The 25,021-nt window shown below is 45.5% G+C and overlaps 1 protein-coding gene across 3 annotated transcripts in view; it reads left to right on the forward strand.

The window, feature by feature from the left end:
* Positions 1–25,021, forward strand: part of LOC139265594 (protein prune homolog 2-like) — an 808,581-nt gene that overhangs the window by 725,274 nt on the left and 58,286 nt on the right. The window lies entirely within an intron of this gene.

Here is a 25,021-nt window from a genome sequence, read left to right on the forward strand (position 1 = left end):
CTAAGCTTCGGAACTTGGCAGCATACAGTACCAAATCTCCCTTCCACCTTGCACTAACACCATGAGTTAATGGATACACATGCCTATTCCTGTGCCTCTGAGAATTTATAATTTGAGACTCAGAATTCTCAACAACAGTTTGTCTACTTGTGATGCTGGTACATGATTTAATGATATGCATTTAAGATAACTGATTTGGTCTAGTATGAATATACAAACAGTGACAGACAGGTAAAGGCAGACAGACCCTCTGGGCCATCCAGTCAGTCCCATACAATTGTGATACCTCCACCCCACCCAAAATCATATGATCTCCTTGGAGAGGTGAAAAAACAGATAAAAACACAGGCCAATTTGGGAGGGAAAAACTCTGGGAAATTCCTCTCTGACCCATCTAGGCGATTGAAACTAGTCCATGAGATCACTCTGGCCCTGAATTCCCAGAAGTACCTACCATTTATAAGATGTGATGTCCGCCTCAATCAGAAGCAGTTCTAGCTCTCGCTTGAAGGAATTCAGTGAATCAGCGTCCACCACATGAGATGGCAGCCTGTTCCCGAGCTCCACTATTCTCTGGGAAGAACCAACTCCTGACATCTAACCTCGATCTGGCTTTGTACAGCTTAAAATTGTGACCTCTGTTCTTCCCTAACTTTTTTAATTGGAACAAACTGTCAACTGAAACACAATCTATTCCCTTCATCATCTTATAAACTTCAATCGCTTCTCTAAAGTGCAGAATCCCAACTCTTCAAGCCTATCCTGATAATTAAGATGCTTCGTACTGGGAATTAGTCTTGTGGCCCTCCTCTGCACCCACTCCAAAGCCTAAATATCACCCACCATATGAGGAGACCATAACTGGACATAGTCAGGCCACACTTGGAATACTAAGATCTTACACAAGGACAAAATAATATGCCTCATCTTGTAATCAATTGTCCTATGAATGCATCCCGACACCCCATTTGCTCTAGCTATTGCTTCATGGCATTGCTCATGTACCTTTAGAGTTCAATGCACTAGATCGCCCAGGTCACTTTCTTTCTCTGCCTTCTTTAATGCTTTTTCCTGAAGGGTGTGTGAATGTTGAGCATTTGTCCTGACCACATGCATAACACTGCACTTATCTAAATTAACATTATTTGCCAGTCAAGAGCCCAATCTCCCAACACATTAAGATCCACCTGAAGCAGTGGAGCATCGTCTACAGGTCCTAACACTCACACAGATCCTGGTATCATCTGCAAATTTGCAGATCATGTCCCTGACACCTACATCCAGATCATTAATAAAAATAGTAAAAAGCAGCGATCCCAACACCGATCCCTGGGGGACACCACTGGTGACTGGTCTCCAAACAGATCCAAATCCATCTATAACTACTTTTTGCCTGCATCCTGCCAGACAGTTCTCAATGCAGCTCAATAAAGTACCACTAATACCAGAGGCTTTAATCTTGTAGAGAAGCCTCTTGTGCGGTACCTTATCAAAAGCTTTTTGGAAGTCTAAGTAGACAGTGTCTCCTCATCCACCATCTTCATAAACCTTTCAAAAAATACAATTATATTTGTAAGACATAACTTCCTTTTTATGAAGCTATGTTGGGTGTCCCTAATATGTCCCTCTCTATGGGGTAGATTTTGGCTGAGCCCACTTTTCAGCACACTTATCCGAGTTGCGCCGCTTAAGTAGGTCCGGAGATGCTCCGGAAAAAAATGTTGCAACTTTGGCCGCTGTCCGCCCTCTTCACTGAAATCGCGCAGTGTGGTCAGTCGACTCGCTCGGCGGGGGGGGGGGGGAATGGAGCCTGCGTTCTGCGCTGGAAAATGTGCCGGGACGTCTGTACATGCGCAGTAGAGATTCGTGATGTTCGCGCATGCGCAGTAGCGCTGCGGGTTGGCAATCGGCCATTACAGATTGGGCACTGTTTTGAAAACAATAGCCAGCTCCTCCAATGAGGAAGGTTACTGAGGCACAGCACTAAACAGAGATAGATAAATACTTTTAATAAGGAGAGGTCGGATGAAATGAGTTTTGTCTTTACCCAGCAATTTTTCCACTGCCATGTGACATCAAGGTATATTCTATTTAACTTTGCTAATTCTCATCTGGCAGTGCTTCTTTCTGACACTGGATGCCCAAAATGTAGAAGTTTTGTTCCCTCTCCCAGCACCAAGCTGTAAATAAGGTCGATTTTACTGATAACATTTTGAAGGCTTGATACTGCCCCGATGTCGGCCAGTTCGTTCTCCCGCCCCTAGCCCAGGCCAAGTGGCCTGCAGGTGAGTTCTGTGAGTTCTCTTGCCTGCTGGTGAGTTTTTCCGCCCCTAGCCCTGGCCGAGTGGCCTCCCGGTGCGATCTGTGAGTTCTCCTGCCTGCTGATGAGTTCTGTGAATTCTCCTGCATGTGTTCTGTGAGTCCCGGGCCGAGTGCTGAAGGTAGGACATCAATTTTTTATTTATTATTTTAATTGTGTGAAGGAAGGATGGTTTTGTAAGTCTGTTCCCTAAAGGCTTGGTTGGTTCAGTCCAGGTCCTCTCCGCTTCCCGCCCCTATCCCAGGCTGAATCACCTGCAATGTACTTACCTACGCCGATTTCTTTAACTCTCCACAAGGGTTTTCTCAAGTGGCCACATACACCGATGTAAGTAGAAATGGCGTAACTATTAGCTGGCCAAAGTTGCCTAAATGGCCAAAACTGGCGTAGGTGGCTGGCAACGCCCCCTTTTGAGAAAAAAAACAAACCTAAAAAAAAGTAACTAAGTGAGTTACGCTGGTGCAAATTGATTGGGGAATTGGGGATTTTTAACTAAGGCCAGAAAAAGCAGCCTACTCCAAAAAGAATGGAGCAACTCCTGGCCAAAATTGAGCCCAATGCAAGCAATCATAAATTGCATCCCTTCTAAGGATTCCTTCAAGCATCTTTCCTATTGCTGATGTCAAACTAATAGACCCATAATTACCCGGGTCAATCTTGTTAACATTTTTAAAGATTGGAACTACATTAGCCTCCTTCCAGTCTACGGAAACCATCCCAGAGTACAGTAAATTACTAAAAATACGGGCTAGGGTCCCACATAGCAAGTGTTCCATCTCCCTGAGGACCCTAGTGTGGATATCATCCGGCCTGGCTGATTTATCTATTTTCAAGTTTTTAATTCTATCCAAAACAATATGTTCATCTAATTTAATATTACTAGTTTTATTAGTATAATCATTCAATTCTAATAGATGAGCATCATCTTCAAGAGTGAAGACAGATACAAAGTACTCATTTAATATTTTCACCATACCCAGCGAGTCCATTGTCGCCTGTCCTTGGACATTCTTCAATGGCCCAATAGTTATTGACAATTTTTTGACTTTTCACAAATAACTAAAAAAGTTTTTTCCACAATTGTCAATGATCCTCTTTTGCATTAACCTTTTAGCTGATCTAATAGCAACCTTCATCTTCTTTAGCCATTCCTTATACTCAACTCTGTTTAGTTGAGTATTAGATGCCTTTAATTTATAGAAACACTTCTATTTATATATTATTTGTCTTTATACATAACCAGTCAGCCACCTGGGCTTTTTCTCATCACACTCCCTTCTTTTGACTTTGTCCCCCACATTTTTTATCTTGTTAAAAACTTTCCATTTGTATTTTACATCGGTCTCATCACCTCCCAGAAGGATTAGCCAATTTACCCATTTCAAACCGTCTGTCATTTTAGTGAAGTTTCCTCTTCTGAACTCTGGTACAAGTTGCAGGTTCTCAGCATCTTTAGTTCTACCAGCCAATTGAAACCGTATAGTGTTGTGGTCACTGTTGGCCAGATGGAAGCCTGATAGGAGGTCAGGCTCATTACTAAACACTAGGAAGGCAAAATTGCCCTCCGCCCCAAATGGGTCGCACTTACCAATTTAAAAAAAAATTTTCTCTGCCCAATCCATGGGGTGGAGATTTGAGCGATATTGAGGTCTTGTTTTTTTTTTGGTGTTGGTGCAGTGTTCTGAGAGGTGGTGGAGCAGAAGTGCCGTTGTCGGATCGACCGCTGCTCTGATTCATCAGCGCCGCGCTGATGCGTCATAACGTCCCTCCCCTTCAATTAAAGGGGAGGGCCGCTGTGAACTACATTTATTTCAGTTAGGTCCACTGGGCCACCAGGGAGGGTTTCAGCCGGGCTAGCGGCCTGGCACCCAAGAGAGCGTGCCGGGCTGCCTGTTGGCGGCCCGGCCGAACCCATGATCAACATTGTCGGGCCGATCTCGGAGTCGGCCGATAGTTAAAATAAATGGCGGCCGCAGCAGAGTGCCCTCCCCTTTGAGGACGGACGCGCCGCCCAGTCACAAGAAGCTTCCTGCCAGGGAAAGCTGTCGGGGGCACTGAGCGGTGGACCATCTGCTCCCGCGGGGCAATTTCACACGCGGGGCGGAAAGGGGGTCACCTCCGGTCGATAAGGAGTCGCCTCAAGCCCGACACAGCGGGAAGACGGCCGGGGTGGTCCTGTACACCACTCCAAAAATAAATGAGGGTAATTTACAAATTGCCGGCCCCTCCGCGCCAACCGAGTGGTGATTGCTTTCTGCTCTTTTTAAAAAGAAAAAGGGGCAATTTTGGCCCCTTGATCTAATATATGATTATCCCTAGTTACTTCATTAACATGCTGAGCCAGGAAACAGTCTTGTATGTTTTCAATAAATGTTTCAGCTGTACTTCCCACCACAACAGAGGGTAAAGCATCATGCCACGAAATTCCAGGAAAATTAAAATCATCCATCAAACAAAGGTGGCATTTTATATAAAAACCGTTTACAATCTGTTTCCATAATAATTCATCATGTTCAGGTGTCTGACTATGGGGGGTCAATAAAATTACCAATAATTAGTCCCTGCCCATGAGCTTAGTCCACTTGAACCCAGATAGTTTCCGCTGTACCAAATGAGCATAATCAAGTATATCTCTAGCTGTTAGAGGACATAACAACCCCACCTCCTCTAATAGCTAGATCTTGTTGCCACGGATATGGATGAGGGAATATTTATATGAGAAGTAGCTGTTTTTCTCCGCATGGGTTATGATAAGCATGTGTCGTTTTTGAAATGAATCTGCCCCTGAATACTATTTTAAATATCCAGTAAAAAAAAGAACTGAATACATGAATAATGCAAGAGTGTATATAATTACTGTTATATATGTGGACTTATATTTACTCTGACCAGCCACCAGAGGGCTCATCCCCTGGAGTCCCAAGGGATCCCATAATCCCTTGGGAGCACAGGTATTTAAGGAGGCTTCACAGGTTGGAGAGACACTCTGAAGACCTGCAATAAAAGACTACGGTCATATTTTACTTTGAGCTCACAGTGTTCAGTCTGACTCTTTCTCCATACACAACAACTGGTGACGAGATACAGATAGCGAATCCAAAGATGCAGAGAACAGTGGGCATCCTGGAGAAATTCTCAGAGGGAGATGATTGGGAAACTTTTGTGGAGCGACTCGACCAATACTTTGTGGCCAATGAGCTAGATGGGGAAGAGAACGCTGCCAAATGCGATCCTCCTCACCGTCTGAGGGGCACCAAGGTATGGCCTCATGAAGAATCTGCTCACTTCAGCGAAACCCATGGAGAAATCGTACGACGATTTGTGCACACTGGTCCGAGAGCATTTGAACCCGAAGGAAAGCGTTCTGATGGCGAGGTACCGGTTCTACACCTACAAAAGTCTGAAGGCCAGGAAGTGGCGTGTTATGTCGCCAAGCTAAGGTGCCTTGCAGGACATTGTGAATTTGAAGGACATTTGGAGCACATGCTCAGAGACTTTTTCGTACTTGACATTGGCCACGAAACCATACTTCGCAAACTTTTGGCTGTAGATACCCCAACCTTGAGTAAGGCCATAGCGATAGACCAGGCGTTCATTGCCACCAGTGACAATACAAAGCAAATCTCTCAGCACACAACTGCTGCTACAAGTACTGTGAGCAAAGTTATGTTCTTTTTGAATCGTAACATACAGGGCAGGTCACACATACCTGCAGCTGCACGTCCGCATATCTCTGAGTCCACCATCAAGGGTGATGAATGCAAGGCCATTAACTCCTTGCTGTGGAGTTGATCATCGTTTCCATTCATGCCGATTCAAAGAGTATGTTTGCAAGGGCTGTGGAACAGTGGGACACCTCCAAAGAGTGTGCAGGTGCACTGCAAAACTTGTTAAACCTGCAAACCACCACGTTGCAGAGGAGGACAGATCCACAGAGGATCACGATGAACCAGAGCCTCGGATCAAGGAGGTAGAGGTACATGGGGTGCACACATTCACCATGAATTGTCCCCCGATAATGCTGAATGTTGAACTAAATGGACTCCCGGTGTCAATGGAGCTGGACATTGGCACGAACCAGTCCATCATGGGCAAAAAAACTTTCAAAAGGTTGTGGTGCAACGAGGCCTCAAGGCCAGTCTTAACTCCAGTTCGCACGAAACTAAGAACTTACGCAAAATAACTGATTCCTGAGATCAGCAGTGCTACCGTAAGGTCACCTATGATGGAGTGGTGCACAAACTACCACTCTGGGTGGTACCGGGCAATAGTCCCACGCTGCTCGGCAGGAGCTGGCTGGGAAAAATACGCTGGAACTGGGATGACGTCCGAGTGCTATCGCCTGCTGGCGACACTTCGTGTGCCCAGGTCTTAAAAAAATTTTCTTCACTGTTCGAACCAGGCATCGGCAAATTCCAAGGAGCAAAAGTGCAGCTCCACCAATTCCGGGGGCGCGACCCATCCATCACAAGGCGAGAGAAGTACCGTGCTTGATGAGAGAAAGTATAGAGATTGAGCTAGACCGGCTGTAAAGAGAGGGCATCATTTCACCGATGGAATTCAGCGAGTGGGCCAGTCCAATTGTCCCAGTCCTCAAGGGAGATGGCACCGTCAGTTACTATGTAATCACCACAGATTCCATCAATCGTTTCTCCCTGCAGGATCAATGCCCACTACCAAAGGCTGACGACCACTTTGCAATGCTGGCGGGAGGAAAGACATTCACGAAGCTGGATCTGACTTCAGCCTACATGACGCAGGAACTGGAGGAATCATCGAAGGCCCTCACCTGCATCAACACTCACAAAGGTCTTTGTTTATAACAGATGCCCATTTGGAATCCGATCAGCAGCGGCGATATTCCAGAGAAACATGGAAAGTTTACTGACATTGGTCCCGCACACTGTGGTCTTCCAGGACGACATCTTGGTCACAGGTCGGAACACAGTCGAGCACCTGCAGAACCTGGAGGAGGTTCTTTAATTGACTCAACCGCGTGGGGCTCAGGTTAAAACGCTCGATGTGCGTTTCCCTGAAGTGGAGTTCTTGGGAAGGAGGATTGCAGCGGACGGCATCAGGCCCACCAACGCCAAGATGGAGTCAATCGAGAATGCACCGAGTCCACAGAATGTGACGGAGCTGCGGTCGTTTCTGGGACTCTTGAACTACTTTGGTAACTTCTTACCGGGTCTCAGCACACTGCTAGAACCACTACATGTCTTACTATGAAAAGGAGCCGAATGGGTTTGGGGCAAAAGCCAAGAAAATGCCTTTGTAAAAGCGAAAAAATTGTTATGCTCAAACAAATTGCTTGTGTTGTATGATCCATGTAAGCGTTTGGTACTAGCATGTGATGCATCGTCATATGGCGTCGGGTGTGTATTGCCACAAGCTAATGATTTTGGGAAACTGCAACCGGTTGCTTATGCATCCAGGAGTCTGTCTAAGCATGATTGAAAAAGAAGCGTTAGCATGTGTCTGAGGTAAAGAAAATGCATCAATACATGTTTGGGCTAAAATTCAAATTGGAAACTGACCATAAGCCACTTATATACCTGTTTTCTGAGAGTAAAGGGATAAATACCAACGCATCAGCCCGCATCCAGAGATGGGCGCTAACGTTGTCCGCATACAACAACGCCATCTGCCACAGGCCGGGCACGGAAAACTGCGCCGATGCTCTCAGTAGGCCGCCATTGCCCACCATGGGGGTGGAAATGGCGCAGCCCACAGATCTAGCCATGGTTATGGAACCATTTGAGAGTGAGCAATCACCCGTCACTGCCTGGCAGATCAAAACCTGGACAAGCCAGGACCCCATATTATCTCTAGTCAAACGTTGTGTGCTTCATGGGAGTTGGTCCAGTGTCCCAGTGGAAATGCAGGAAGTGATAAAGCTGTTCCAGTGGCGTAAAGATGAAATGTATACACAGGCAGACTGCCTTCTGTGGGACAATCGAGTAGTGGTCCCCCCAAGAAGTGCAGACACCTTCATCAATGGCCTCCACAGTACCCACCCAGGCATCGTAATGATGAAAGCGATAGCTAGATCCCACGTGTGGTGACCCAGTATCGATGCGGACTTAGAGTCCTACGTTCACAGATGTAATACATGCTCAGAGTTAAGCAATGCACACAGGGAGGCAAGGCTAAGTTTATGGTCTTGGCCCTCCAAACTGTGGTCGAGGGTACACGTCGACTATGCAGGCCCGTTCTTGGGTAAAATGTTCCTTGTGGTTGTAGACGCGTTCTCCAAGTGGATTGAATGTGAGATAATGTCGGCTAGCATGTCCGCTGCCACTACTGAAAGCCTGCGGGCCATGTTTGCCACACACGGCCTACCCGATGTCTTGGTGAGCGACAACGGGCCATGTTTTTCCAGTGCTGAGTTCAAAGAATTTATGACCCGTAACGGGATCAAACATGTCACATCTGCCCCGTTTAAACCAGCGTCCAATGATCAGAGAGAGTAATGCAAACCATCAAGCAAGGCTTGAAGAGAGTAACTGAAGGCTCACTGCAGACTCGCCTATCCCGAGTCCTGCTTAGCTACCGCACGAGACCCCACTCACTCACTGGGATCCCACCTGCTGAACTGCTCATGAAAAGAGCACTTAAGACAAGGCTTTCGTTAGTTCACCCTAATCTACATCAACAGGTAGAGAGCAGGCGGCTTCAACAAAGTGCATCCCATGATAGCGCAAATGTGTCACATGAAATTGAAATCAATGATCCTGTATTTGTATTAAATTATGGACAAGGTCCCAAGTGGCTTCCCGGCACTGTCGTGGCCAAAGAGGGAAGCAGCGTGTTTCGGGTCAAACTTTCAAACGGACTCATTCACCGGAAACACTTGGACCAAATCAAACTCAGATTCATGGACTATCCTGAGCAACCCATCTTGGACCCTACCTTTTTTGATCCCCCAACATACACATCAGTGGCAATCGGCACCACGGTTGACCACGAAGCAGAACCCATCATCCACAGCAGCCCTGCAGGGCCCAACACACCAGGCAGCCCAGCAAGGCCAGCTGCACAGCAGCCCAGCGAGGGCCCAACAAATGATTCAACAACACTAGCTTTCACACCGAGACGATCAACCAGGGCAAGAAGGGCCCCAGATCAACTCACATTGTAAATAGTTACATTATTGACTTTGGGGCGGGGAGTGTTGTTATATATGTAAACTTGCATTTACTCTGTACAGCCACCAGAAGGCTCATCCCCTGGAGTCCCAAAGGATCCCATAATCCCTTGGGAGCACAGGTATCTAAGGAGGCTTCACAGATTGGAGAGGCACTCTGGAGACCTGCAATAAAAGACTAAGGTCACACTTTACTTTGAGCTCACAGTGTTCACTCTGACTATTTCTCCATACACAACAATTACTAAATATTACAAACCAACAATGAAAATGGTAAATAAAAACAGAAAATGCTGGAAATACTCAACAAGTCAGGCAGCATCTGTGGAGAGAGAAACAGAGTTAATGTTTCAGGTCTCCTTAAAGGGCAGGGTTTGCAGCTAGGCCCCGAGCAGGGAATCTGTTTGATTCGAAGGCATAGCGAATCCAGGAGGAGCAAGGAGGGCTAGCAGAATTTTGGACGCGGAACTCAAGACCCTCATCGAGGCAGACCGACTCACACGGTGTTCATTAATGCCTGGAGAGAGATTGCTGTGGAGGTCTCGGGGGGCCTCCATTCATGACCCAATACCGCAAAAAGCTGAACGACATAATTGCCTGATGAAAGTGAGTACATGTTCCCCCAACTCCTCACCTTCCACCGACATAAGAACATAAGAAATAGGAGCAGGAATAGGCCATTTGGCCTGTCGAGCCTGCTCTGCCATTTAATAAGATCATGGCTAATGTAATCATGGACTCAGCTCCAATTCCCTGCCCACTCCACATAACCCTTTATTCCCTTATCGCTCAAAAATCTATCTCCGCCTTAAATATATTCAATGACCCAGGCTCTACTGCTCTCTGGGGCAGAGAATTCCACAGATTTACAACCCTCTGAGAGAAGAAATTCTTCCTCATCTCAGTTTTAAATGGGTGGCTCCTTATTCTGAGACTATGTCCCCTAGTTTTAATTTTCCCTATGAGTGGAAATATCCTCTCTGCATCCACCTTGTCGAGCCCCCTCATTATCTTATATGTTTTGATAAGATCACCTCTCATTCTTCAGAATTCCAATGAGTATAGGCCCAACCTGCTCAGCCTATCTTCATAAGTCAACCCCCTCATCTCCGGAATCAACCCTCTCTGAACAGCCTCCAATGTAAGTATATCCTTCCTTAAATACGGAGACCAAAATTGAGTGCAGTACACCATGTGTGGCCTCACCAATACCCTGTACAGTTGTAGCAGAACTTCTCTGCTTTTATATTCTATCACCTTTGCAATAAAGGCCAACATTCCATTTGCCTTCCTGATTACATCTGTGAGCCTCCCCTTCAGTTTCTCTTATTTCCAACCTTCACTATATAGTCACTGAAGCAACATTTGATTGTTCAGGCCTGTTCTCGCAATGGAGGCTCCCTTTCACGTCAGAGTTACAGCTACATGTAATGGACCCACACTTGCACTCATTGCTGAGGCCTCATGACATTGCTACTCAGCAAGCCTTATTTGCTTTGCAGGCAAAGGTTTCTCACAATAATATTGAGCAACAAAAGACTTGAAGTGGTGAGCCAGAGATCCAGCAGCTCACTCACCTGGAAGAAAGGGTTCAGAGACAAGTGGGCCCACATGTTGCCTTCCCTGTGGCTGCCGGTTGTGCCGATCCCACTGGGGGCAGCATTGGTAAGTGAAGGCCTTCCTTTAATGCCATCTCTCCCTGAAAATGCCAGCAGCTACTGCACGTTTGCTTATGATGGTGTGCAAGTTGCAGGCTGCATGGTGCTGTGACCTCACCGTCACAGGAACCCTTGTGCCCTTGTGCCATTTATGATTGCAGTTGAGACCCCATGTGTGAGCCAAAGCTAGGATGACAGCCTTGATGCCACTGGCAGTCAAAGCCATGACAAGACCCTAGAGGCCATTGGGAGCGAAAGCCACGACAACACCCAAGAGTCCACTCCATCTATTGGCGCCATGTCCGATGAGGACGAGGAAGAGGGGGACACCGCTGGCAGCACCGCGTCACCACTTCCTACACTCGCAAGTGCCAGCTCAGATACTGGGAGTACGTGGTCGGGAATGTTAGATGTAGCAGACGGGTCTGCACTGGGTGATGCACTGGGGACTAACAGGCTGCATCATGGTCAAGGGCCAAGGCAAGCTTGGGTGCCATCTTTCTGCGGGGGGGGCGAGTTCGCACGCAAGTTCTGCTGAAGAGCACTCAGATGAGCCCATCGATGTTGGGGCTTATGAAAGAAGGATGGAGGCCATGCATTCCCAGATGTTGTGGGCAATGGCAAGGGTGCCGGAGAGCCTGTCGCAAGTGGCCAGGAGCGTGGAGGAGTCTGCCTCCTGCATTGTGGACAGCTCTGCGCACACCATAGAGCACGTCATTGCCAGTGCATAGACAATGGTAGACTCCAGAGTGACCAAGCGGATCCAGCTGTGATGCCGCGTCTCGTTGGGAGATGTGGCAGCTGCCATTACAGCACAGGCGCAAATGAATGAGCGTCTGAGTGCTACTTTGGAGAGGATGGCCGTGGCCCTGGAAGCTCACGGAGCGTTTTACTGCTGTCTTCTCTGGTGGCGTCGAGACTGTGTCTGCTGTCATGTAGTCTCAGCTGGATCCCAGGCAAGATCTGGCAGTTGCCATCATGACTGGGTCCACGGGGGAACCTATGGGTGTTGCGCCACCGACCTGTGCTCCCTCAAATTGGTGGCAATGATGAAGTGCTGCCCCAGGGGAGTGGCGCAGGCTCCTCGGACCAGGATGATGATGTGCTCTCTCAGGATCACAGCAGTCCTGACCTCAGACCTGTCACTCTGCCATTGCCGAGAAACATGGACTCGCTCGAGCCAAGGCTGACAACGCACCGAGGAGGGTGCTGCTCAGTCTGCAGTCGGCTCTTTCAGGGCCAGAGCTGGTCGAGAGGGTCCTAGAGGGATATCTGTAGTTTTGACACCTTATACACAGCTGCCTTTCCAGATGCATGAGGCAGCCACAGGGGAGACACTGCAGCGTAGTTCCAGAATAGGGTTGCATAAGAGAGTTATAAGGAAATGCACAAGGGTGATAAATGAATGTAGATGGGTTTTTGCACCTTCCTTGTGTAATAAATCTTTATTTGGGTTCCCATATCTGTGCAGGTCTCTCATTTCACTGAGGGCAATGATGTGTGAAAGGGCTCTTTGGGATGGCCATGGAGATGCAAAGATGAAGGTTGCATGAACTCATTGGACATGAGCAGCAATGAGACGATTTAGGACTTCCCTTACAAGGTTTGGATGGCGACGCCGCCTCCTATGTGGCCGGCGACCCGCATCCTCCTCTTTATCCTCCTGTGCGTCGTGCTCCTGTGCCTCCTCCTCCTGGTCCTTCTCAGGTGCTATTGCTGGCTCGTCCTCCAATGGTTGTGCCCTCATGATTGCCAGGTTGTGAAGCATGTAGCAGATGACCACGAATGGGGAGACCTGCTCAGGTGAGTACTGCAACACGCCACCAGACCGGTCCAGGCAACAAACCTCTGCTTAAGGATTCTGATGGTCTGCTCAATTAAGCACCTGGTGGCTGAATGAGAGAGTCATTGTAGGCTTGCTGTGCAGCAGTCCTGAGGTTGCGGAGGGGAGTCAGCAGTCAAGTGCACAGTGGGTAGCCCTTGTCTCCAAGGAGCTAGCCGCAATCTTGGATGGGCCAGCAAACACGCCGGGCACACTGGTTAGCGCAGGATGAAAGCATCGTGGCTGCTGCTAGGATACTGGGCATCAACTGCCATGATTTTGTGGTGGTGGTCGCACACCAGCTGCACATTGAGGGAGTGGAATCCCTTGCGGTTTCTGAACATCTCCGGATTGTTTTGTGGCGCCCTCAATGTGATGTGGGTGCAGTCTGTGGCGCCCTGAACCCTAGGGAAAGCTTGCAGTTTGCACAAATCCGGTCTGCCGCTCCAACTGCTTCTCGCTGCTCATTGGGAATGAAATGTAGTCATTCCTTCTCTTACAGAGAGCGTCTGTCACTTGACGGATGGAGCAATGCGTGGCGAACTGAAAAATGTTCGCTATGTCTGGTGTAGCAGCTTGGAAAGAGTGGCATAGAAATTGAGAGTGCTATGGTCACTTTGGTTGCGACGGTCAGAGCTGTCCTCAGCCTTGTCTTAGGCTGGAGATCTTGCTGCAGAATATTGCACAGCTCTCTGATGACGTCCTTCCAGAATCGGTCTACGAAAACATTGGTCATCCGTCAGGTCCATAAACAAAAACTGATGCCTGTCGACCCTTGCACGATAGGGCCTTCTCCCACCACATCTATGCTTCCTATGGGCAGCTGCCTCATTGCCTTCTCTCTCATGCTCTTGCTGCTGCTCACCCTCTGCAGCCTACTGCTGGCAAGCATCTGCCTCCTGTGCATCATTCCTCCTTTCAATTTTGTCCACTATCTGGTGTGGGGGGGGTCAGCATACCTGACCTTCCTCCTGATGCCAGGTCCTTCCTGTGCCACATCTCTGGGTTGAGGTCTGTCGCCATTTCCATGGCCTTCTGCATGTTGGCCAGCCATGTCTGCTGTCACCCTTGCCTGCTGCCTCCGGAGCCGGTGGAGATGGTGCCGTCTTCTCCTGTGTGCCTTCCTGCTGCACATAATTTGCAGGAGGCATTCCGCTGCCAGCACTGAGCCCATTGCCTCCGCAAGCACAACCTCCACAATGAGGCCTCTGTGTTGTTGAGATTGAGGAACCTAGCCCACTAACACTCACTGCCTCTCTGAACAAGGCAACAGACAAACTTGAGAGATGTCCAAAAAAATGGAGATATACGCAACACGCCTTTAAAGTCCGCTGGCGGTCTTGAACCGGCATTGTGTACTGACCCAAAAACTGTCGGGGGCACCGACAGGCGGTCAGAAGACTTTTTCACCTGAAATTACCTTCCCGGGCGGAGTGGCTGTGGTGCACGCTCTGATAATGTTGTTAAGGATGCATCTGCAGGAGTGGGGCAGAAGTGGGGGGAGTGGGGCGGATCTTCATACCACAGCAAAAACCCGAGGGCAATTCCGTGAACGTCGGCTAGTCTGCTGCAAGCCGGCGGCAATTCCGCGCTGCCCCATGGCCGTCGCTTTCAGCCAGCCAGAGGCTTTATCGGGAGGGGCAATTTTGACCCCAAGGTATTTATACACGGCCTCAAATCTTCTTTCAGCTTTGCTTCTTCTTCTAGAAACAAACATTAGCATATGTTTCCAGCATTTCCTGTTTTATTTCAGATTTTTAACATTTGCAAGTTTTTGCTTTTTATGCATGTTATTTTAAAAGGCTGAATGTACTTGTCTCTATTAGCCTTCGACAGTACTTTTCCAGTATTTACTTACAATTACGATCACTTGCATTATGTAACCTATTATATTCACCGGGGTCATTTAATAACGAAAAATGAAAAATCCTCCATCCATCAGAGCAAATAAGACCGATGTGATGGGTGAAATTAGTCTTCATCAGCAGTATGACATGGGCTCATAGTGAATCAGAAACCATTTTAGTGATGGAAAAGAAAATTGTGCATGGTGTAAAACAGGCTACCAATTTACCATTGGTTTTGTGCTACCATTGGTATCGACCAATTTCACCCCACTGTCTTGCGGGGAGACCGGCAAATGTCCAGCAGTGAATTATATAAGCTTCTGAACAGAAAGCTCATTTATTATTGTCTGTAAAAATAACTTGCGTTTTAAAAATGATCTCTTAGCAGTAATTTTGTATACTATGACCGAATTAATTTTAACCTTTGTTCCTCGTAGAGTCACTACAGATTCATCATTCTCTTGACAGCCTTTACCTTTGTAATTTTTGCCATATTTAGTGTAGATCTCATTTCATTAGAGTCATTTATTTCAAACAGAAATGCATGTTGAGCACACAATCAGCATCAATTTGGAAGATTGATTTAATCATAGGAACCCTAAATCATTTTCCATGTAGTTTTGATATCCAAGGAACGGGTGTGAAGATCAAAACAAAAATTTAAATACTGTAACATTGTAGGATATTTATAAAACCCAACTCTCAAATCAGCAATAAGTCTTAATGTGGAAATTCAATGCAACATCCACGATAACACATTATTCATTCCCTAAAGTCTGGCGGGGCTGGGTTATGAAACTGCCTGATTTACTACTTGCAGGAAATGAAATAGCCAAATCATGATTTGTATACTAGATTCATAAGAACATAAGAAATAGGAGCAGGAGTAGGCCAATCGGCCCCTTGAGCCTGCTCCACCATTCAATATCATGGCTGATCTTCTACCTCAACTCCACTTTTCCTGTACTATCCCCATATCCCATGATTCCCTTAATATCCAAAAATCTATTGATCTCTGTCTTGAATATACTCAACGACTGACCCTGCACAGCTCTCTGGGATAGAGAATTCCAAAGATTCACCATCCTCTGAGTGAAGAAATGTCTTCTCCTTTCAGTCCTAAATGGCCGACCCCATATTCTGAGACTGTGACCCCTGGATCTAGACTCCCCAGCCAGAGGAAACATCTTCCCTGCAACTTTGCTAAGAATTTTATATGTTTCATTGAGATCACCTCTCATTCTTCTAAATTCTAGAGAATATAGGTTAGTCTACTCAATCTCTCCTCATAGGATAATCCCCCCATCCCAGAAATCAGTATGGTGAATCTTCGTTGCACTCCCCCTATGGCAAGTATATCCTTCTTTAGGTAAGAAGACCAAAACTGTACACAATACTCCTGGGGGCCGAAAATTTCCCCTTCCAATAAGGCCTCCAGGCACCTGAAAACAGTGGCCACGGGGCGGGTCTCTGCGGAGGGGCCGCCATTTTTTAAATTGCTGTTTCCCAGGGTCGGAGCGTTGTAGGGGACCTCTCCGCCCCTTTTTCCGCTGCAGCATGCATGTGCCGACCCCTTACCGACTGGCGCCAACCCCTTCACGCAATTGCCCCGCGGGAAATATCCCTTTTGCGGAATTGCCCTGCGGGAGCAGCGTCGCTGCTAACCGGCGCCCTCGACAGCTTTTTCTGTCAGTGCACTTGTTGGTCGGTGGCGTGGCCACCCTTAAAGGGGAGGTAGCGCTGCTGGTGACACCATTTTATTTTTTGTCAGGTCAGGCTGACAATTATGCTCCCCGGTTTTCGACCCCTCTTGGGTGCCAGGCCATTGGCTTGGCCGAAACCCTCCCAGTGAACCTATGTAAGAAAGATGCAGAGTTTACAGCGGCTTTCCCCTTTACCTGAAGGGGAGCAATATTGTTATGCATCATCGTAATTCTAATGCGGTGCTAATGACTGGTCGGAGTGGCCGAGCCGCTGCAAGGGCACCTATGTCCCGCAGCCACCACAACATCCGTCCCAACCGGAAAAAAACTTCAAAGTGCCGAATATTGAGGGCATCGCTGCCGTATGGGTTGCGGTGGTGAAAAACATTTTACAAAAACTTTTTTAAAATGGAGAGTGCGCCCCGTTTTGGGCAATTTCGGCCCCCAAGTGTGGTCTCACCAGGGCCTTATATAATTGCAGTAAGACATCTTTACTTTTATACTCTCATACTATTTGCTTTCTTAATTGCTTGCTGTACCTGCATATTAACTTTCATGTACAAGGACACCTAGATCCCTCTGAACATCAACATTTCCCAATCTCTCACCGTTTAAAGAAAAATACACTGCTTTTCTGTTTTCTCACCAAAGGGAATAACTTCCTCCACACTATATTCCATTTGCCGTGTTCTTGCCCACTCACTTAGCCTGTCTATATCCTCTTCAAGCCTCTTGCATCCTCCTCACAACTTTCATTCCCACCTAGCTTTGTATCATCAGCAAACTTGGAGATATTACATTTGGTCCCCTCATCTAAATCATTGATATAGATTGTGAATAGCTGAGGGCCAAGCACTGATCCTTGCAGTACACCAATAGTTACAGCCTACCAATCAGAAAATGACCCGTTTATTCCTATTCTCTGTTTTCTGTCCATTAACAATCCTTCCATGCTAATATATTACCCCCAATGCCGTGAGCCCTCATTTTATTTAATAACCTCTTGTGTGGCACCTTATTGAATGCCTTTGAAAATTCAGATGCAGCACATCCACTTGTTCCCCTTTATATATTCAACTAGTTTACAACCTCAAGAAACAGATTTGTCAAACACGATTTCCTTTTCATAAATCCATGTTGACTCTGCCCAAGCCTATTATTATTTTCTAAGTGCCCTGTTAGCACGTCCTTAATAATAGATTCTAACATTTTCCCTGCTGATGTCAGGCTAACTGGTCTGTAGTTCCCTGTTTTCTCTCTCCCTCCTTTCTTAAATAGTGGGGTTACATTTGCTACCTTCCAATCCGTGGCAACCGTTCTAGAATCTATGGAATTTTGAAGATGGCAAACAATGCATCCACTATAGCCATCTCTTTTAAAACCCTAGGATGTAGGCCATCAGGTCCCTGGGATTTATCAGCTTTCAGTCCCATTAATTTCTCTAGTACTAATTTTTTACTAATACTAATTTCTTTCAGTTCCTCATTCTCGCTAGACCCTTGGTTCTCCACTATTTCCGAGAGGATTTTTGCATTTTCTTCCGTGGACAGACACAAAGTATTTGTTTAATTTCTCTGCCATTTCCTTATTCCCCATTATAATTTCTCCTGTCTCAGCCTGTAAGGGACCCACATTTACTTTCGCTAATCGTTTCCTTTTTACATACCTATGGAAGCTGTTACAGCCTGTTTCTATGTCTCTCGCTAGTTACTCTGATATTCTATTTTCCCTTTCTTTATCAATTTCTTGGTCCTCTTTTGCTGAATTCTAAATTCTCCCAATCCTCAGGCTTGCTGTTCTTTTTGGCAACATTATAAGCCTTTTACTTTGATCTAATACTATCTTTAATTTTTCGTTAGCCACAGTTGGACCACTTTTCCTGTGGGGCTTTTGTGTCTTAAACAAAAGTATATTTATTTTAAATTATATATTAATTCCTGTTGGGAGGAGATAGAAAAACTTATTTATGAACAATATTCACCCAATGTTTGACTTTGTAGGATATACAGAGCTGATCAGACTGCTTGCTCGGCATCCAGTTCTGGATGAGCATAAATTTTCTCCAGTTGAATATTGGAAAGACCAAAGCCATTGTTTTCGGTACCCGCTACAAACTCCGTTCCCTGGCCACTGACTCCATCTCTCGACCCAACTTCTGTCTGAACCAGACTGTTCGCAACCTTGGTGTCATATTTGACCCAGAAATGAGCTTTTGACCATATATCCGCAATATAACTAAGACCGCCTATTTCCACGTCTGTAACATTGCCCGTCTCCGCCCTTGCCTCAGCTCATCTTCTGCTGAAGCCCTCAGCCAATACCTTTGTTACCTTTAGACTTGACTATTCCAACACACTCCTGGCTGCCCTCCCACATTGTACCCTACGTAAACTAGAGGTGATCGAAAACTCAGCTGCCCATGGCCTAACTCGCACCAAGTCCCGCTCACCCATCACCCCTGTGCTCGCTGACCTACATTGTCTTCCGGTTAAGCAACTCCTCGATTTCAAAATTCTCATCCTTATTTTCAAATCCTTCCATGGTCTCGCTCCTCCCTATCTCTCTAATCTCCTCCAGCCCCAGAACCCCCCCAAGATGTCTGCGGTCCTCTAATTCTGCCGTCTTGAGCGTCCCTGATTATAATCGCTAAACCATTGGTGGCCATGCCTTCTGTTGCCTCGGCCCCAAGCTTTGGAACTTCCTGCCTAAACCTCGCTGCCTCTCCACCTCTTTTCTCCTTCAAGACACTCTTTAAAACATACCTCTTTTTGGTCACCTGCGCTAATTTCTACTTATGCGGCTCAGTGGCAAAATCTTTATCTCGTAATGCACCTGTGAAGTGCCTTGGAACGTTTCACTATGTTAAATGTGCTATATACATGCAAGTTGTTGTTGATCATGTGACATCATTTCAATATTATCATTATACAACTTTGAGTAATTGATGCATGCATATTTTCAAAAATATTTAATTAAACCAAGCCTGATTTTAAAGTTTGGCAGGTCATCTATCCTGTTTGACTCAATTTTATCTACAATTGTGTGTGTCTATTATGCAAAATAATTTATTGCTTTGATTTTATTTTTGGTTAATTTTGAAAATAAGATTGGAGTTTGATTTTAATATTTTCATGTATATCTAGATATTGCATGTCCTGTTAAACTAAAAATCATGGATTAAAAACTAGTATTAAAACACTCTACCTAAATGCACTCAGCATTCGAAATAAAGTAAATGAGTTGATGGCACAAATCATTACAAATGGTTGCAGGGTGGCCAAGACTGGGAATTAAACATACAGGGGTATCTGACGATTCGGAAAGATAGACAAGAAGGGAAAGGAGGTGGGGTAGCTCTGTTAATAAAGGATGATATCAGGGCAGTTGTGAGAGACGATATTGGCTCTAATGAACAAAATGTTGAATTATTGTGGGTGGAGATTAGCGATAGTAAGGGGAAAAAGTCACTGGTGGGAATAGTTTATAGGCCCCCAAATAATAACTTCACGGTGGGTCGGGCAATAATCAAGGAAATAATGGAGGCATGTGAAAAAGGAACAGCAGTAATCATGGGGGATTTTAACCTACATATCGATTGATCAACTCAAATCGCACTGGGTAGCCTGGAGGAGGAATTCAAAGAATACATACGGGATTGTTTCTTAGAACAGTATGTTACAGAACCTACAAGGGAGCAAGCTATCTTAGATCTGGTCCTGTGTAATGAGACAGGAATAATAAACGATCTCCTTGTAAAAGATCCTCTCGGAATGAGTGATCACAGTATGGTTGAATTTGTAATACAGATTGAGGGTGAGGAAGTAGTGTCTCAAACGAGCATACTATGCTTAAACAAAGGGGACTACAGTAGGATGAGGGCAGAGTTGGCTAAAGTAGACTGGAAACGCAGACTAAACAGTGGCACAATTGAGGAACAGTGGAGGACTTTTAAGGAGCTCTTTCATAATGCTCAACAAAAATATATTCCAATGAAAAAGAAGGGCGGTAAGAGAAGGGATAACTAGCCGTGGATAACCAGGGAAATTAAGGAGAGTATCAAATTAAAAACCAATGCGTATAAGGTGGCCAAGGTTAGTGGCAAAATAGAAGATTGGGAAAATTTTAAACGACAGCAAAGAATGACTAAGAAAGCAATAAAGAAAGGAAAGATCGATTACGAAGGTAAACTTACGCAAAACATAAAAACGGATAGTAAAAGCTTTTACAGATATATAAAACGGAAAAGAGTGACTAAAGTAAATGTTGGTCCCTTCGAAGATGAGAAGGGGGATTTAATAATGGAAAATGTGGAAATGGCTGAGACCTTAAACAATTATTTTGCTTCGGTCTTCAGAGTGGAAGACACAGAAACCATGCCAGAAATTGCTGGTCACAGGAATGTGGGAAGGGAGGACCTTGAGACAATCATTATCACTAAGGGGGTAGTGCTGGACAGGCTAATGGGACTCAAGGTAGACAAGTCCCCTGGCCCTGATGAAATGCATCCCAGGGTATTAAAAGAGATGGCGGAAGTTATGGCAGATGCATTCGTTATAATCTACCAAAATTCTCTGGACTCTGGGGAGGTACCAGCGGATTGGAAAACAGCTAATGTAACGCCTTAGTTTAAAAAAGGGGGCAGACAAAAGGCAGGTAACTATAGGCCGGTTAGTTTAACATCTGTAGTGGGGAAAATGCTTGAAACTATCATTAAGGAAGAAATAGTGGGACATCTAGATAGGAATAGTGCAATCAAGCAGACACAGCATGGATTCATGAAGGGGAAATCATGTTTAACTAATGTACTGGAATTCTTTGAGGATATAACGAGCATAGCAGATAGAGGTTTACCGATGGATGTGGTGTATTTAGATTTTCAAAAGGCATTCGATAAGGTGCCACACAAAAGGTTACTGCAGAAGATAAAGGTACGCGGAGTCAGTGGAAATGTATTAGCATGGATAGAGAATTGGCTGGCTAACAGAAAGCAGAGAGTCGGGATAAATGGGTCCTTTTCAGGTTGGAAACCGGTGGTTAGTGGTGTGCCACAGGGATTGGTGCTGGGACCACAACTGTTTACAATATACATAGATGACCTGGAAGAGGGGACAGAGTGTAGTGTAACAAAATTTGCAGATGACACAAAGATTAGTGGGAAAGCGGGTTGTGTAGAGGACACAGAGAGCTGCAAAGAGATTTAGATAGGTTAAGCGAATGGGCTAAGGTTTGGCAGATGGAATACAATGTCGGAAAGTGAGAGGTCATCCACCTTGGGGGAAAAAAAACAAAAAAAGGGAATACTATTTGAATGGAGAGAAATTACAACATGCTGCGGTGCAGAGGGACCTGGGGGTCCTTGTGCATGAATCCCAAAAAGTTAGTTTGCAGGTGCAGCAGGTAATCAGGAAGGCGAATGGAATGTTGGCCTTCATTGCGAGAGGAATGGAGTACAAAAGCAGGGAGGTCCTTCTGCAACTGTATAGGGTATTGGTAAGGCCGCACCTGGAGTACTGCGTGCAGTTTTGGTCGCCTTACTTAAGGAAGGATATACTGGCTTTGGAGGGGGTACAGAGACGATTCACTAGGTTGATTCCAGAGATGAGGGGGTTACCTTATGATGATAGATTGAGTAGACTGGGTCTTTACTCGTTGGAGTTCAGAAGGACGAGAGGTGATCTTATAGAAACATTTAAAATAATGAAAGGGATAGGCAAAATAGAGACAGAGAGGTTGTTTCCATTGGTGGGGGAGACTAGAACTAGGGGTCACAGCCTCAAAATACAGGGGAGCCAATTTAAAACCGAGTTGAGAAGGAATTTCTTCTCCCAGAGTGTTGTGAATCTGTGGAATTCTCTGCCCAAGGAAGCAGTTGAGGCTAGGTCATTGAATGTATTCAAGTCACAGATATGTAGATTTTTAACTAATAAGGGAATTAAGGGTTACGGGGAGCGGGCGGGTAAGTGGAGCTGAGTCCACAGCCAGATCAGCCATGACCTTGTTGAATGGCGGAGCAGGCTCGAGGGGCTAGATGGCCTACTCCTGTTCCTAATTCTTATGTTCTATGTTCTTATGTTTGACCATGACATAATGGATCCAATTAAATAGGTCCATATTACACATGCCATACTTGCGAGTAAATTTGGTTTGAAAAGTCCAATTAGATTGAATCAAATATAATTTATTTTGTTTTAAGCAGTTCTACTTGAAAAAAAATCTTTCCCTCATATGCATTTCTGATCCCGTCTTTAATGAGCATATTAAGAATACCAGCTTGGAATAAAAGCTGAAATTGTAATAAAGCTACAAAGATTTTTTTTTAAATGTCAATTTAATTTTCCCATTGATTTTGTTGCAACAAATGGCAGGTGATTTTACAGACTAAAATAACGTGTGAAGCAGACACAATTAAAATTGAAGATCATTCAATTTGCATAAAATATTTTAAACATCAATTTTACTGGAAATTCATGGAATCCTGCAGAGTCAGATTAAAGAAAATCTCTTTGGCGCTTCTATTTGAATTCCATCAGTCTCAATCCATTGCCATTGAAAATGAGTTCAGTACCGCTCAAAACACATCTCAGATTTTTCACAATATTTCACCAGCTTGAGAATCGTACTCGAGGAGATGGAAATGAAACTGCACTGAGATGTAATTTCTCAGACTGGAGTTTAGGTATATTGGATCAATATTACAAGAGAAATGCTGCAATGTATTTGATGGCTGTCACACTAGAATCATAGAGAAAAAATTCTGTTGCGCCCCATTTGGGTCAGGCGCAAGAAGTCTCGCCTCTCGCGAGAAATTGGGGTTACCACCCCCGAAAGGAAGTGGAGCGCAAAGTAAGTGGAGCGTACGTGTCGGAAACAGGGTTGCAGCGCTACGCACTGGGCCGCGTAGCACTGCCACGGAGGAGGGGCTCTTCCCTTATTTATAGGGAAGGGCCCTAGCTGCAAACCCTGCAGTAATGAAAGGATCCTACCTGGACCACCCGGGAGGGAAAGTGCCATGCCAACAGCCCGGCACTCAAGCAGAGGGTCGGGCTGACCAATCGCGACATGGACCCTGCGATCATAGCACCATCAAAACAGGACAAATTCGGCAAAAAAATGTTTTTTTTTTAAAAAAAGGTCCACACCTCCCCTTTAACTTGTGTCCCGCAAACAGCCGGCCACCCGGTTCACATCTCCTGACATCGCCCAGCGCACAACAGGAGGCCATAGAATCATAGAATGGTTACAGCACAGAAGGAGGCCATTCAGCCCGTCGAGCCCATGCTGTCTCTCTGCAAGAGCACTTCAGCTAGTCCCACTCCCCCGCCCTTTCCTGTAGCCCTGCAAATGTTTTTCCTTCAGATACTTATTCAATTCCCTTTTGAAAGCCACAATAGTATCTGCCTCCACCATCCTTTCAGGCAATGCATTCCAGATCCTAACCACTCGCTGCGTAAAACATTTTTCCTCATGTCGCCTTTGGTTCTTCTGCTAATCACCTTAAATCTGTGTCCTCTGGTTCTCGACCCTCCTGCTAATGTCTCTATTATGTCTAGACCCCTCATGAATACCTCTATCAAATCTCCTCTCAACCTTGTCTGTTCTAAGGAGAACAATGCCAGCTTCTCCAGTCTATCTAAGTAATTGAAGTCCCTCATCTTTTAGTCACAATGTCTTTCTCCAAACCTGAAATAGAAAATAACTAAATAAAAACACATTCAACATAATGAAGTCTGAGGGCTACAAAGGCTAAATGTGGGTGCTAAATAAATGTCCTAGAAAATGTACCCAATCATACATGCATGGTTGTAATAAGTGAATTTGCAGTCTTGTTAAATTAATTGGAAGGATATTAATTTATAACTCAGTCTCTTAAATAAACATAAGGAGGTTGAAAATCCTCAGCTCTTTTGACACATTTTTATTTTAGCTCTGGCAGAAGAACTGAAAAATAGGCTGAGACCCACATATACCTATGTTGGTACTTGCAATGGAGCTGTGTAAAAGGTACAGCCTCTATTTCATGGGATAAAAACAGAAAATGCTGGAAATCTCAGCGGGTCAGGCAGCATCTATGAAGAGAAAGCAGAGTTAACGTTTCGGATCGATGACCCTTTGTCAGACTATCCAAGACTATCCACCTTATGGGGCTATGTAAGGGGTGTAACCTGCATCTGCTCCTTACAATGTCAGTGGTGCACAGAAGGGGCTGGTCCAGGGTCCGGGAGCTCTTTACTTTGGGAATCCCCACAACTTCAACCTCTCAGAGGCTTGGTTGAACTATGATGGCCAATGCACCCTGTGAGATGAGTAGTACTCGTCTTTGATTCTCAGCTAAACAACTAAATGTATTAATAGGGTTTGCTTGACACCTTAAGTTATGTAAATCACTCATTATTCTTGAGCTTTATAGATTTAAATTCAAACCTCTTTCTTTGACTAGTTGGTGTTTTTCTTGGCATGTTTCTGGCACCTCTGAAGGCAGTGGCTGAATGCAGATTTTAAAGTTCTGTAATATAAAATCCTTTTT

The sequence above is a fragment of the Pristiophorus japonicus genome, chromosome 1 (genome assembly GCF_044704955.1).
Source record: "Pristiophorus japonicus isolate sPriJap1 chromosome 1, sPriJap1.hap1, whole genome shotgun sequence".
NCBI classification, from domain to species: Eukaryota; Metazoa; Chordata; class Chondrichthyes; family Pristiophoridae; genus Pristiophorus; species Pristiophorus japonicus.